This window comes from Eptatretus burgeri, chromosome 16 (genome assembly GCF_056783735.1).
Source record: "Eptatretus burgeri isolate ZD-2024b chromosome 16, Ebu_testis_v1, whole genome shotgun sequence".
Lineage (NCBI taxonomy): Eukaryota > Metazoa > Chordata > Myxini > Myxiniformes > Myxinidae > Eptatretus > Eptatretus burgeri.
Window position 1 is genome coordinate 24,345,606 of NC_140976.1, and position 16,202 is coordinate 24,361,807.

At 43.3% G+C, this 16,202-nt stretch overlaps 1 protein-coding gene across 2 annotated transcripts in view; it reads right to left on the minus strand.

Annotated features, from left to right (window-relative positions):
• LOC147010716 (uncharacterized) overlaps positions 1 to 4,462 on the minus strand; it is a 60,067-nt gene extending 55,605 nt beyond the window's left edge. For both annotated transcript variants that reach the window (XM_085859645.1, XM_085859643.1), the window contains exon 1: positions 2,038 to 4,462. The gene's annotated coding sequence lies outside the window, so the exon portion shown is untranslated. The remainder of the gene's footprint in view (positions 1 to 2,037) is intronic.
• Between the last annotated feature and the right edge of the window lie 11,740 nt (positions 4,463 to 16,202).

The window sequence follows — 16,202 nt, forward strand, 5'->3', positions numbered from 1 at the left end:
CACGTGGGCTGATGCCGTCTGGACCGGTTGCAGAATCTGACTCGAGGTTTGAAAGCAAGCTCTCCACCTTGTCAGGAGAAAAGGATACAGAGTCCAGGGACAGTTGGGTGCGACTGGGTAAAGTGGGTAGAGATAGTGATGGGTTTGGAACACAAGATTTAGCTGCAAACACCGAGTTTAGACATTCAGCTTTATCACGTGTGGAATCAGCAGTGCGGCCATTTGAGGTAAGGGAGGGGATGGAGGGGGAACATACACCAGAAACAGATTTGATTAAACGCCACCAGGATTTTGAGGAGGGAGAGAGGTTTGAGAGTTCAGACTTGAGATGAGAAAGATGTTGTTTTCTGGCTCTCCTGAGGGTAGCTACACACTTGTTCCGAGCTTTGTGGAAAGAACTGAGATTGCCCTCAGTTGGGTTTGCTTTCCATGAGGCAAAGGCATGTTGTTTCAGGACAACTGCCTCGCCACAAGCTTCAGTAAACCAAGGGCGGGAGGAAGGGTAAGACAACTGAACACGAGAGGGGATAAATCTGTGCATGAGGGAGAGCAAGTTTCTTTGAAAGAATTCCCAGGATGAGTTGATGTTTGAGAAAGTAGTGATAGGAGACCAGTCTGTAAGTTTGATGGCTGCTCGGAGACCCTGCCAGTCGGCTTGAGTGAAATGCCAGACTCGACGGCGGTGAGGTGGTTCTCTGATAACAGCCAGAGAGATGTCCACTTTAATAAGGACGTGGTCAGAAGAACCAATTGGAGCGAAGGAAGAGCAGCAGATATTGTCAGGGAAATTTGTCAAAATCAGATCCAGAAGAGATGGAGTACCATTGGTTGAGATCCGGGTCGGGAAGTTGACCGATTGAGTCAGTCCCAATGAGTCACAGAAAGCTTTTGCTGATGTCCCATGGCAGGTGAGAGAGGTACCCACACCTAGCCAACTGGCGTGATGACAATTGAAGTCGCCACATAAGAGGAAGAGAGAGTTTGGATGAGAAGATAGAAGATGGTCCATGTTTTCGGAGAGTGAGGTGTAGATGGAGTCATCACTGTTCGGTGGACGGTACAGTACACATATAAACATGAGGTGGGAGTGGAGGGGAAGCCGAAGCCAGAGGTATTCCTGGGGGTGTGGGGGAGTGAGAGCAGTGCAGGGAGAGTGAGGAATAGAGTCTTTGATGAAGAGAGCAACACCTCCACCAGGACGAGGCTCAGGTCTGTCATACCGTAAGAGGGAGTAACCAGGGAGAGATACTTGGGAGTCAGACACGTCTTGGGAGAGGAAAGTTTCTGTTAGGCAGATAATGTCTGGTTTGTCAGTGGCAACCTGCATGGAAAGATCTGAAAGGTTTGAGCGAAGGCCCCGGATATTTGAGGTCCACACTTTTAATGAAGAGGTAGGGGAGGAGGCTTTTGGTGCAGGAGGTGGAGGGGCGGGGGAGGGTCGGACGAGGGACGAGGGGGAGGTAAGGAGGGTTGCTGAAGGAGTGTGGGGTATTGCAGAATAGCGAGGGAGGGGGCCGAATGAGGAGGAGAAAAGGCTCTGTGGTGCTGTGAGAGAGGGGGGACAAGAGACAAGGAAGATGGCAGTTGAGGATTTGAGGAGGTGGAGTGAAGAGATGGAGGTGAGAGGGCAGTGGAGGGAGGCAGGTTGGTGGATGAGAGGGGGGCAACTTAGAGAAGGAAGAGTGAGGGGGATGAAAGGTGGGAGAAAGGTGAGGGGGGAATTTTTGAAAGAGGTGAGAGGGAGGCTTGGAGGGAGAAGAGTGGGATGGTTGCTTTGAGAGTGAGAGTGAGGGGTGAGGGGGGTGAGTTGGCACTGAAGTTGGAAAAAAAGAATGGTTGATGGAAAGCGAGCATCCATGGCAAACTGTGGTTTTTAAAAGTTTTAGGTCAGATATACGATTTAACACAATTCTTGATGGATGCAATGAAGGCGAATTCAGAGCATGGAGAGAAGAACCCCCTGAGTTCTCATCTCATTGAACACTCCATGTAGATGCACCCATATATTATTCTTGTCCTCACAATGCACAGCTCTACCTCAAATTCCATGAAAATCATCTTCTGATCTTCAATCACCAAGTGAATGCATCATCGTCGTGGGTTCCATCGTGCTCTGCTGTATCCCGATTCCTCAGTCTTGCTCAATATGTTCCTGGTCCATCATCACAGTTGTTGCTGCTGCCACTGCTGCTCATCAAGAAAATTTCAATTATTTCACTATTTTCCAACTATTTCAATTACTATAAAACTATTTCAATTACTATAAAAGATTAACCTGATGAAAAATATGTTACGTATGTATGCATGTATCAAGGAAGTTATTCGTAAATGAAAGTATTTGGTTGTGTCGGCCTTCATCTTTGACACCCTGCGGTTTATCTTCTTTTTACCTCCGCCGCCGAAGGTGTACAGGGGTTATGTTTTCACCTGTCTGTCTGTGAACAGGATATCTCAAAAAAGTTGTGGACGGATTTGGACAAAACTTGGTGGACAGGCTGGGTGGGTGACAAGGATGAAATGATGAGATTTTGGTGAAGATCTGGAAATGGTTCCAGATCCGAAAATTTTTAAGCGATTCTTCACAATTGAGAGATTGGGATAAAACCGATATATAGCAAGATATCTCAAAAAGTTACGGACCGATTCGGACAAAACTTGGTGGGCTGGTTGGGTGTGAGACAAGGACAAATCTATTCGATTTTGGTGAAGATCCGAATCCGTATCTGAGAATTTTTTAAGTGATTCTTCACCATTGAGAGATGGGGCTAAAACCGATACGTCGCACTATATTTCAAAACGTTGTGGACAAGTTCTGACAAAACTAGGCGGAAGAGTTGACAAAATGATAAGAACAAGCAGATTAGATTTTAGTTCAGGTCTGGATCTAGATGCAGCCTATCAGAGGGATAAAAAAAAAACCATAAACTACTCAGCCTGGCGGAGGTATGCTCTACCAAGTGCCGTTCTAGTTGTATATGAAATCGAGGCTCATGGGAGTGAGGGGACGGGGTAAAAAAAAAAGCAAAGTACTGACAGTGGGGGCCACAGTTGGACACAACAAGCAAAGGGAAAGAAAGAAATGAGGAGAGGAAATAGAATCTGCAGGTAAATGTTTGGGTGCGGTATGGTTAATAAGAGGAAGAAAATATCATAGTTGGGGATGGAGGTGACCCGAAAGGGTACTTTGCCGCATGCATGCTCCAAGCTCCGGAGTGAAGACTGTGATTCAAGTTCAGATACAAGTCTCGTGTGGATGTGTTTACTCCATCTTTTCCAAAGATACACCAGCTGATGGCTAACCCTCCTTCTCATCACATTCTGTGATCAGACCTCAGCAAATAACGATTCAATATCTCGAGTAAAGCATGTGGTCATATAATATACCACCGACATGGAATAGGACGACGTCTGCAAGCAGTAAGCAGGACTCCAAAACTAGAGCAGACATTTTGCATTGTCCATCGGGTCAAGAGCTTTTCTGGACATTCTTCAACCATTCACCTTTTCCAAGGACCTTGTGCGCAGGTTGAAGACGAGCACAACTCATCCTACTTTGCACTTCTTTACCTCATGTTCCTTGACGCTGTAAATACTTTTCAAGTCACCATTTGTATTTTCGTCACAAAAAAACCTGCTTTTAACTCACCATTATCGAGGAATCTTATGCTTTGTCACCTGTTAATTTTCTCACTTACTCATATAGGTCTTCTTTTTTCTTCCATTTCGGCAATGGAGGTTTTGACGAGCTCGGCCGCCATCTTGAGTGGCAGAAAATGGTGGCCAAAGTGCAAACGTATTCGTTTTGGGTGATTTATTCAGAGCTTGAGAGCTTAGAAGTAGACTCCAACACGTTGTGCATCATCTTTGAGTCCACTGTCGTTATACCTCACTGCATTAACTTGTCGACGCTTTCAGCTTCCGCAGGAGTTTTGTGGAAAAGCTGCCTCAGGAGGTTGTCCATATAATATGTACATTTGGGGGTTCGATTGTATCCCAGTGGTTCATATAACCTCAAACGCAAACTACATTCATGTTATAATTATACAATTTCACTCGCCTCATTGCTCTGCCACACGTGCTGCTCACGGGAACCTGATTCCATTCAGTTTGCTTACTGAACAAACTGCAGACAAACCTCGTGGGTTGGTGGAGACCGGGGGGGCTGGGGGAGTTGGGCTGGAAGAGGAAGGAGAATAAAATACAATAAATAAACAGTCCGGGAATCTTCCGCACTTCCAGCAGCTTGTATACGGCGGCCTTGGCTCGGGCAATCAAACTGGGTTGTGGGATTACGAGACGCGCCGACGGCCTTAAACGGCCATGGGGGTGAAACTCTCAGGGTGGCCAGAGTGGACAACTTTGCAATCCCCTCCCCCCCTTCAAACACACCATCCCCATCTCGACGCCCGCAGAGCCACCCCTGATGAGTGATGCCTCCCGGGCGTCTCAAAGTCTCACTTACCCACTTGTCTTCTCACTTTGTATGTCTATGTGTATCACTCATTCACTCTATAAATAATTATTTTCCCTTGGAATCCCTCCAGCACAAACCAATTTGTGAGTCATGAGGGACCGAATGAGTTGCTCATATTAGCCAGAGAGAGAGAGAGAGAGAGAGAGAGAGAGAGAGAGAGAGAGAGAGAGAGAGAGAGAGAGAGAGAGAGAGAGAGAGAGAGAGAGAGAGAGAGAGAGAGAGAGAGAGAGAGAGAGAGAGAGAGAGAGAGAGAGAGAGAGAGAGAGAGAGAGAGAGAGAGAGAGAGAGAGAGAGAGAGAGAGAGAGAGAGAGAGAGAGAGAGAGAGAGAGAGAGAGAGAGAGAGAGAGAGAGAGAGAGAGAGAGAGAGAGAGAGAGAGAGAGAGAGAGAGAGAGAGATAAAATGCAATAATTTAATGTTCTATCTTTATATAGATACCATATCAAGTATCTAATAAGATCCAATGGAAGAAAAACGTGTACATGGATGATCAGTGAGTTTGTTGGCCTGACGTGTTGCGATTTCTCTCCAGTGATTTAAACCAAATTTGAACCAAACAACCAATCGCCCTTATTTTCTCCTCCCACGGCAAGCCACAGAGTTACTGATCAACTCTCTGACAACTAGAGTATTTCCAACAATGTCGGATGTATTTTCCATGTGCAATTATCAGCCGACTCCAGTATGTTGATCCAAAATCCTGGATGATTGAGCTGTGATACATACTTCATGAGAAACCTCGTCCCATATTTTCGGGGATTGCGACGCACGAGGAAACGACTTTTCGCTCTCCTAATTATCTAATATACAAGGCGCAGGAGCTACAATTCCATTATATAACAACAATACTCTCTCAATTTAAATAGCGACAATCCTTCAAAGGGAAAAAGGAATCGATCCTATTTTATGTCATGCCTAAGGAATGGGAACTTAGCCTACATATGAGGAGATACACCTCATCCATTCTCCTGTATAACTCTATACAAATGCCTGTTATAACTGTTTTATTCAAGTACACCTATTGCCTTGGCCGTTTGTAATTACTATATTCGTAATTCTTGGATTTCTGTGATGATTTCAGAAATGATCCAAAACCTTGCACCTTGGATACCCGAGCGAGGTTCACGCTCGTTAAAAAGACGCACAAGAGTTTTGTCGGAACAACCATTTGCGTTCCACCACAAATATTACCCTCACAAAATCAAAACGTTATTGCTATTGCATAAGGACATTAATATAGGATTATTTTTTCTCAAAAAGAATCATGAAGCATTACATACATATTCGATGCAATGTTTGCATAGTTTTGAGGAAATAAAGTGCTTTTGTTCTGAACAGCCACTGGGTGAGGATAGCATGAAAGATTGTCATTGTGCCATCATCATGCCTTGTCGAACATCATTTTACATTACGCTGTCAGAGTCCTTTCTTGTTTTATATATTTTTTTTTATTTGGTGATCAAAATTATATATTTGAAACAAAAAAAGGGGAAATTCAATAAGCTTCAATATACAATTTAACGACTTCCAAAGAAAGTGCAAGTTCCAGATTTAAATGGCCCGGAACAGTAACAATACTTACGTTGCGGGATTTGATATCTCATAATAAAATACATTTATTTTGAGATAAACTTTCTTCACTTGAACAAACTATCGGCATTTTTCAAAACGTAAAGATGAAGGTACGGTGTAGTTTGTGCTGACGTGCATGCGTTTCGTTAGCAAATTAAAACATACGTCACAGAGACTCGCTGCACGGAAATGAACTTTAATTGTCGGCGGAACAGCTCGAAGTCATCTGTAATTTTATCTTGTTTATATGAGGAGCTTTTTCCGATTCAAAAATGGGAACAATCTGTTACTAAAGGGAGAAGCGTCCGTACGTACATCCATCCGTCGAGTGTGTGTATCTGTCACGTTGACGATAATAACAATGAAAAATGGTAACGTTGGAAAGGTGATAATTGATTGACTTGGAAGAAAAATTCATGCCATTTAATCACAAGGATGCCTGCTTTGAAAGCCCGTATAGCAGGAATGGGAGCTCAATGCAGCGGTTGCAATGGTAACATTTATTATTCGACGAAAGCAGGAACCCTTTAGACTAGAGTTTAGGACATGGAAAGAGCACACAAAATTATCTGTAGTAATATTTCTCAAAGCAATATATATATATATATATATATATATATATATATATATATATATATATATATATATATATATACATATATATATACATATATACACACATGAAGACGGAAGGATCACACAAACAACCACCACAGCCACCATGACAACAGCAGCAACAACAATTACATGTTATAAAAGATCCTTTTTTCATGGTTTTCACTTCGTTTTACATCCTCATTGAGATTCACATATAGACAATAAGACATGCAATATGTTTGTGTCGTAGAACATGCTGTCTTGTGATTAAACCCGTCAGCGAAGTGATGGGTCGGCATTCCTACCTAGTATTTACGAATCATCGAATCACCGCGGCATTTGCCATGACGTCAATCACCTCTCATGGCAACGCCAATTATTGGACACCATCCGTGTTAAGCTCTTACAACAACAAAAAATATATATACATTTTGTCATCTCTTTGCAGACACACTGCTTAGCAATGTGCCTTCAAACGTGCTTTTGCTTGAACAACCACTAAATGCCTGTGTCGAAGGCACTTATATCACTTCATTGTACTTACTATAAACGGAACATTACATGCCGACACCACCAACAGCAACAAAGCATCAACGATAATTGATTCGGATATATTTGAGGCAAAGTAATTCGGTATACGTGGAGATTTCAAATCATGAAATGTTGCAATAATTAAGTGATTGAATGGCAGTTAAAATTCCAGTCTAAATAAAATAACCTTACAATGCACGTTTGTTTTTAACTTTTCAGTGCAAGTAAAGGGGCTGGCAGGATAGCCTAGACCTACTGTTGAGGTATGCACACTCGCCTCGGAGCTGTCTAGCCGAGGTTTGAATCTCGGTCCAGTTATAAGCTGTCGTTCTGGTGTTTTGCAGGCTGGGCGATTCATCGATGTGCGTGTCGTCCGTCAGATACATGTTAAACTGGGTGCCCTGTCAGGAGTAGGTCAATGTCAAAGATCTCACAGTTTCCTTTGGGAAGAGGAGGTGAGCTATCGTCGGCACCATGGCCAAGTTACAAATTCCTGCTCTAACTGCATCAACGTCAAAGCCGAGACTGCTCCCCCATTCCCCTCCCAACCAATAATGCTACCCGCAGCTATGTGCTGGATGCAAAAGAAGTTAAAAAAAAAAAACAGTGTTGGTACTTTCCTTTTTGGACACAAAGTCGAGGCTCGTGGAAGAGTTAGAACTTTTGAGCTCAAGCTGTACATCCTTACTATAATTCACAGACGTGTGTGTGTGTGTGTGTGTGTGTGTGTGTGTGTGTGTGTGTGTGTGTGTGTGTGTGTGTGTGTGTGTGTGTGTGTGTGTGTGTGTGTGTGTTTGTCGTGCTACTCCTGCAGTTCTGGCCTGATTACATCCTGGCTTGCTACATTGGATCAGCATGACCCAAATTAGTGCATAGGGGTGATTTTTTTTTTTTTATATCTTTGCCTGTGGTCTTGGGGGTGGGGACACAAATTCTCTATATAAATGTGTATCATGTAGTGCCACTCCAGGATATTGCAGGTCCCCACCCTTTACAGTCCAGTATTCCTGTCGCCACGTTTTACAGTGCAATGAGGTGCTTTGAATTACCCAGTGAGACGTATTTTGAATTACACGTTTGAATAAGGATAATAACATAACCCCCCTGGCCATTCAGTGAGGAGCGGGTGCTTCGAGTATGTATAACATGCGACGAGAGCAAAACAAACTTGTACTGTGTGGTGGAATCCGCCTCTTTTTTTTTCTTTACAATTCTCAATTTCCAAATCCATAACTCGTTCTTCAATCCAGTCATGTTTAAAAACGACCAGTTCAACAAAGAGGTGAAAATGATCCAAGGAGTGGGCCGCTCACAACCCCGTCGCGTGATGACATTTCAAAAGCCCGGAAAAGATTATTAGTAATGATGAGATTTCAACTAACTATATTTGGTGTGGCTTACAAGTTGGACATCATAACCACAAAAAGCATCCTGGACCAAATGCCAAAGCATGTAAAAGCAAACACTGAGAAAACTCGACTTCAGACGAGGACGAACAGAATAAACAGGAGGAGTTGGAAGCAAGTTTTGATATTGCACCTTAAATTACAAGACAGTTAATTATGTCTATATGACGTTTGGTAACGATGCATGAAGCGGTGATGGAGAAGATGGGAAACAAGACGAAGAGACACAGCCGGACAACATCCTTTCAAAGATCTAGATTTAGTTAAAAGACGAAAAAGTAATAATAAGGAGAAAGTCTGCGCATACCTCAATCTTCTTCTGCTCCAGGAAAACCTATTCACGACTCTCACGTTGCAACTGCAAATGAGGTAGAAATGGGATTTGAATTGCTTCCTCGTTTACCCAAATCACCAGACTTGATCCCCTCTGTCGATTTCTTATTTTCAAACCTGATCAGAAAAACATCTATGGATGTGTGTTTGAGAGTGATAAAAGTTATAATGGCTGGGAGTGTGGGTTGAAGATGTTGGAGGAAATTTTTTTTTAACCTTATAGGAGATTTAATATAAAATAGGAGGGCTGTGGAGGGTTAGGGCTGAAAAAGGGGTTTGAGCCCAGGTTGTTACTCAGGATAAAACGTGTTCAAGCATCTCGAATCTTGAACCCCAATATTAATGAGGTTTAAGTGTGCAAATGTATACCGATGCAACTGTATCTTTGATACAATGATGATTGAAAAATTGTAATAAACCATTATTCTTTGTATAAGGAGCAGTGGGATAGCCTCGAGGTGTGCGCACTCATCCTTGAGCTGTCTAGATTGTGTTTGAATCTCGACCCAGCTACAAACTGACACCCTGGTGTTTCGCAGGCAGGGTGAAGCATCAATTTGTGCATCATCCTTTGGAAGAACATTAAGCTGGGCGAATCCTGTCTGCGAGCATTAGTTGGTGGATGGGAAGGAATCCCACGGTGTCTCTTACAAACAATAAGTAAATTCCAAATTTTTACAAACTCCTCTCCTGACTGACTGCTGGGAAGGCAATAGCAACCAACACAGGATATAACATACCACCTAGCATATAACCAAGCCACCCAGGACATATCAAGTCACCCAGCAAATAACCAAAACACCAAACATATAACCAAAGCACCCAGCATAACAAAACCACCAAACATATAACCAAACCACTAAACATATAACCAGAGCAACCTGCACAACAAACCCACCTGGCAGATTACCAAACCACCCAGTATATAACCAAACCAAACAACCTCGACGTCTATGGCAACCCTAGAATCTGATTCTACAACTGGACGGGACAACATCAGCTCATGTGTCCTAAAAACTTGCTCTGCTACTCTTGCACATCCTCTTTCTGCTCTATTCACTTTGGAAGACACCCAACATCACATTACATAAACAAGGTGAAAACACCAATCCACTTAGCTACAAACATATCAGCTAACTTCCAATCATCAGTGAGGTTATGGAATTCATCATCACAGTAGACATGAAATACTTCCTCTTCTCTAAGAGCGTGATCTCCAGCCATAAGTTCGGATTCAGATGAGATCACAGATCACTCTATGTTGGACATGATGCTTCGACTCTCCCAACAATGGATGGAAACCCTCAACATCAGATGGAAGATCAGGGCTGTCTCTCTCGATATATCTTGTGCTTTTGATACAGTCTGGCATCCTGCCTTGATTTCCAAACTCTCTGTCTTTGGCATCCAAGGCAAACTCCACACATGGCTAACTGGCACACCCTGACACTCCTCGGATCCACCCAAACACTTTTTGAGATGCTCCGAGGCCCATGGAATCATGTCGATGCCAAGCTTCTATCATTTTATTTTTGTTCAGGAATTAAATACATGTAGAATTTGTAGATAAACAGTTTCAAAGGAAATTTGTAATTATTGTCTTGGTTAGGGTTACTTGGTGCATCTGATGGTGCAACAGCGAATAACATAAATAACTAGAGGGGGAGCACTCGGTAGAGTGCAAAACCTCCGCCGCCAATACTGCTGGGTCACTTAAGTGAACCTGATATCCTATTCATTGTAGGTCAAAACGGATCAGATTCTACTGAACCACAATTGAATAAACTAAACTAGATTGACGCGCATGTAGAAATGCCAAAAAAAAAAAAAAATCGAAATTTTTTTGAAAAAAAAGTTGCAAAATTTTTTTTTCTCTAACAATTTTTTTTGGGGGGGGTTGGAAATCACTTAAAACATGTAGAAATGCAAAAAAAAATTCAAATGTATTTCAAATAAAATCGAAATTTTTTTGAAAAAAAGTTGCAAAATTTTTTTTTTTGTCTAACAAATTTTTTTTTTTTGGTTGGAAATCACTTAAAACATGTAGAAATGCAAAAAAATTCAGATATTTTTCAAATAAAATCGAAAATGTTTTTGAAAAAAAAAGTTGCAAAAATTTTTTTTTTCTCTAACAATTTTTTTTTTTGGGGGGGGGTTGGAAATCACTTAAAAACGTGTAGAAATGTAAAAAAAAATTCAAATATTTTTCAAGTAAATTCGAAATTTTTTTGAAAAAAAGTTGCAAAATTGTTTTTTTTTTTGTCCAACAAATTTTTATTTTTTTTGGTTGTAAATCACTTAAAACATGTAGAAATGCAAAAAAAAAAAGTTCAAATATTTTTCAAATAAAATCGAAATTTCTTTGAAAAAAAGTTGCAAAATTGTTTTTTTTTTCTCTAACAAATTTTTTCGGGGGGTTGGAAATCACTTAAAACATGTAGAAATGCAAAAACAAAAATTCTAATATTTTTCTAAAATGGCCGCCATAGCGGCCATATTGGACTTTGGACCAAGTCCAAAATCTAATGGCATGATCCTTGGACCATAACTAACCCCCCCCCCCCCCACCAAGTTTCGTCGAAATCCGTCCAGGAATTTTTCCGTAATACTGTTCACAAACAAACAAACAAACAGACAGGGGTGAAAACAGTAACCTCCATCCATCTTCGATGGCAGAGGTTAACAAGGAATTCTAGCAGTGGAGGAGGCCATTCGGCCCATCATGCCTGTGCTACACCAGCACCAGATACTATCAGTCATGTCATCCATACTCAAGCTGTCTACAAGTCCTACTAAATCCCTTAACCGCTCGATATCCAACGCTTCGAGGCACCCATCTAATGGAGTGGCAGGATGACCTAGAGGTACGCACACTCACCTCAAAGCTGTCTCGCATGGGTCTGAATCTCGAACCAGCGATAAACTGTCATCGTAGTGTTTCACAGGCAGGGTGATTAATCAATGTGTGTGCCATCCCTCCGATGGCCGTTAAACGGGAATCCCATCTGCTGGCAGTAGGTGGACGTTAAAGATCCCACGGTGTCTTTTGTGAAGAGTAGGTGAGCTATCGCCGGCACCCTGAACAAATTACAAATTCCTGCCCCAAGCACTTGATAGGCAATGGTAAACCACCTAGTATAATCCCCTTGCCAAGAAACTGCTTCGGCAGCACCAACGCTCTGTAACAGAGAATGCGACATGAGAATCAGAACTCTTTCTGCTGTCACTACCTTTCCAGGGAAACATTGCATGCATCAACTACTATCTGAGTGAAAGATCTCAGCCTTACTCTCGTCTCAACTATCCTCTTCCTTACTCTCAGGCTATGACCATCAACTACTCTCTGAGTGAAAGATCTCAGCCTTACTCTCGTCTCAACTATCCTCTTCCTTACTCTCAGGCTATAACCATCAACTACTCTCCGAGTGAAAGATCTCAGCCTTACTCTCATCTCAACTATCCTCTTCCTTACTCTCAGGCTATGACCATCAACTACTCTCTGAGTGAAAGATCTCAGCCTTACTCTCATCTCAACTATCCTCTTCCTTACTCTCAGGCTATGACCATCAACTACTCTCTGAGTGAAAGGTCTCAGCCTTACTCTCATCTCAACTATCCTCTTCCTTACTCTCAGGCTATGACCATCAACTACTCTCTGAGTGAAAGATCTCAGCCTTACTCTCGTCTCAACTATCCTCTTCCTTACTCTCAGGCTATGACCATCAACTACTCTCTGAGTGAAAGATCTCAGCCTTACTCTCGTCTCAACTATCCTCTTCCTTACTCTCAGGCTATGACCATCAACTACTCTCTGAGTGAAAGGTCTCAGCCTTACTCTCGTCTCAACTATCCTCTTCCTTACTCTCAGGCTATGACCATCAACTACTCTCTGAGTGAAAGGTCTCAGCCTTACTCTCGTCTCAACTATCCTCTTCCTTACTCTCAGGCTATGACCATCAACTACTCTCTGAGTGAAAGATCTCAGCCTTACTCTCGTCTCAACTATCCTCTTCCTTACTCTCAGGCTATGACCATCAACTACTCTCCGAGTGAAAGATCTCAGCCTTACTCTCGTCTCAACTATCCTCTTCCTTACTCTCAGGCTATGTATGACCCCTGCTCCAATCACTGTCCATTTCTGCTGAAAAACCCTTCATAATCTTCAACATCTCCATCAGATCCCCCTCATAACCGCTTCCTTTCTCATGAAGAAAGCCCCGTCTCCTTCAGCTACTCCTCGTAGCTTCGTCCCACCTCGGGCCGGAATAAATCCAGCAAACCTATGCTGATGATGTTACCAAATTTCTGGTCAACAAAAACATCAAGTCTGTTTGAATGTACAGGCAAATGACTGCAGTGTTGTGAGGATTGCTTGTCAAGGTTGAACACAAATGCTGGACATAAAACTCCCGGGCAAATGTGAAGCTCCCTTTTTGTGTAAAACAACCGATTTTCAACTTCGAAAAAGGTTGTTCTCGAGGGACGACCTGTTTGTAACACATCACGGCTCACCTCGGGACCCTGCTTCATCGACTTGTTGTAAGGTCACTCGGACACGTGTTCGTGCCGGACACGCTTCCGCGTGCAAACAGGTGGCCCAGCTCTGTCCCGGGATGTCGAGGGGTCGTTGCTTTGCGCAGTTTGGCTGTTCTTTTAATTACCGACATCAACAACACTGGGAAATTAACACGCCCGACTGGGGTCACGTGTGATCACATGTGAAGTCAAGTGACCTTCCTGTTTATCTTGCGATTTTTGAATGGCGAACTTCATTTGATGAGATTCACGCTGGAAGTTATCGTTTGTCAACATGTCCTTTGTTTGGGTGTCACAAGTCACAACACTAACGGCACTCTGCAAAGGTTAGCACAGGCCTGACGGGCCAAATGGATGTTAGCACAGGCCTGACGGGCCAAATGAATGTTAGCACAGGCCTGATGGGCCAAATGAATGTTAGCACAGGCCTGATGGGCCAAATGAATGTTAGCACAGGCCTGATGGGCCAAATGAATGTTAGCACAGGCCTGATGGGCCAAATGAATGTTAGCACAGGCCTGATGGGCCAAATGAATGTTAGCACAGGCCTGATGGGCCAAATGAATGTTAGCACAGGCCTGAAGGGCCAAATGAATGTTAGCACAGACCTGATGGGCCAAATGAATGTTAGCACAGGCCTGATGGGCCAAATGAATGTTAGCACAAGCCTGATGGGCCAAATGAATGTTAGCACAGGCCTGATGGGACAAATGAATGTTAGCACAGGCCTGATGGGATAAATGAATGTTAGCACAGGCCTGATGGGATAAATGAATGTTAGCACAGGCCTGCATCCAATTTCCTTGTTACCATCGCCAAAGGAGAGGGTATTGCATTTGGGTCTGTTATTAACCTCCGCCATCGAAGATCGGAGGTTACTGTTTTCACCCCTTTGTTTGTTTGTGAACAGTATTATGGAAAAACTCCTCGACGAATTTCGACGAAACTTGGTGGGGGCGTTAGGTCTGGTCCAAGGATCATTCCATTAGATTTTGGACTTGGTCCAAAATCCAATATGGCCGCTATGGCGGCCATTTAGAAAAAATATTTGAATTTTTTTTTTTTTTGCATTTCTACATGTTTTAAGTGATTTCCAACCCCCCCCCCCCCCCAAAAAAAAGAAATTGTTAGAGAGAAAAAAAAAGTTTGCAACTTTTTTTCAACAAAATCGATTTTTTTTTTGGCATTTCTACATGTTTTAAGTGATTTCCAACAAAAAACATGCCCAAATTATAATTGCGGCTGATTTTGGAACTTCAGGTGGATATACCCACGTAAAATCAATTTCTGTCTCAAGGAATCTGTCAAATTGAATGAATAGGATATCAGGTTCACTTCAGTGACCTATCAGTATTGGCGGCGGAGGTTTTGCACTCTACCGAGTGCTCCCCCTCTAGTTATTCCTTGTTAAGGTTTGAGATGCGGGCTTTGGATAAATGGACAGTGTGTTGCAAATGGACAATGCCATCATGATGAGAATTCAAAACGAAGGTGAATTATCATAATTATGAAAACCACAGTAAATACTAGAACGGCACTCGGAAGAGCACACATCTCCGCAAGGCTGAACCGTTTACATTTTGTATCCCACTGATGGACCGGATCGTTAATTCGGACCAGAACCAAAATCTAATCGGCCTGTTCTTGTCGCCTAACCATCTCATCCACATAGTTTTATCCGAATCCGTCCATAACTTTTTGAGATATCCTGTTCACAGACAAACAAACAGACAGACAGATATAAATGGGTGCAAACATCCCCTCCACCCACCTTCAGTTGCGGAGGTAATAAGAGCGGCTCGGGGGTTGGAGGCATGGGGGAAGAGGTTGGATGAGTGGGGAAGTGGAGCGTGGAGGGGTAGGTGAATTTGGAGGTGCATGGGAGGCAGGTTGGATTAGTATTGAGGAGGTTGGAGGCATATTTGGGGGGTGGGGGGCAAGTGGATGATGTTTAGATTAGGAGTGCAGGGTGGATGCTTAGATGAAGGAGAGTGGATACGTAGGGAGAGTGGGAAGTGGATACGTAGGGGGAGTGGATTTGTAATGTGAGGAGGAAGTGGAGGCGTATTGGGGGGTGGGGGTGGTTGGAGGAATGGGGGAGTCGCTGCTGCTCAGATTAGGGGGAGTGTGGAGTGGATTCTTTGATTAGGTAGAGTGGATGTGTAGGGGGAGTGTTTGGAGGGATACTGGCATAGCCATAGGGGAGTGGAGCCATAGGGGAGTGGAGCCATAGGGGAGTGGAGCCATAGGGGAGTGGAAGTATGGAGGAGTAGAGGGAGGGTTGAAGGGTGGTGCTCAGGTGGGTTGGAAGCGTGAGAGGGGAGGCATTGAGGTGTGATGGGAGGGAGGGGGGAAGGGAATTGGAGGAGTGTGGGAGGAGGGGAGGGTATGCAGGCAGGATGAAAATATTGTCGCATCACCCTCACCAGTGTGGGTTCGATTCCCACGGCTTCTCAGGGTGGAACTCTCGAGATGTAGTCAAATGATGACACGTACACGATCGGTTTGAAATGAGTCTCAACGTCTCCCACACCAAATGTATAACAGTTTAAAAACAGAATGCATTAAACTCAACAACATTCATTTCACAAATAACTTGTGTTGCAGCTGCCAAAAATTAATTTATTATAATCCGAACGAAATGGAACAAAAACAACGTGTGCGACACGAAAGGTGATCCGTCCAGTACAGGAGACTCATCGAGGAGGGGAAAACATTCTGAAGACATCTCGAAAACAGCTCACGACGTTTGGG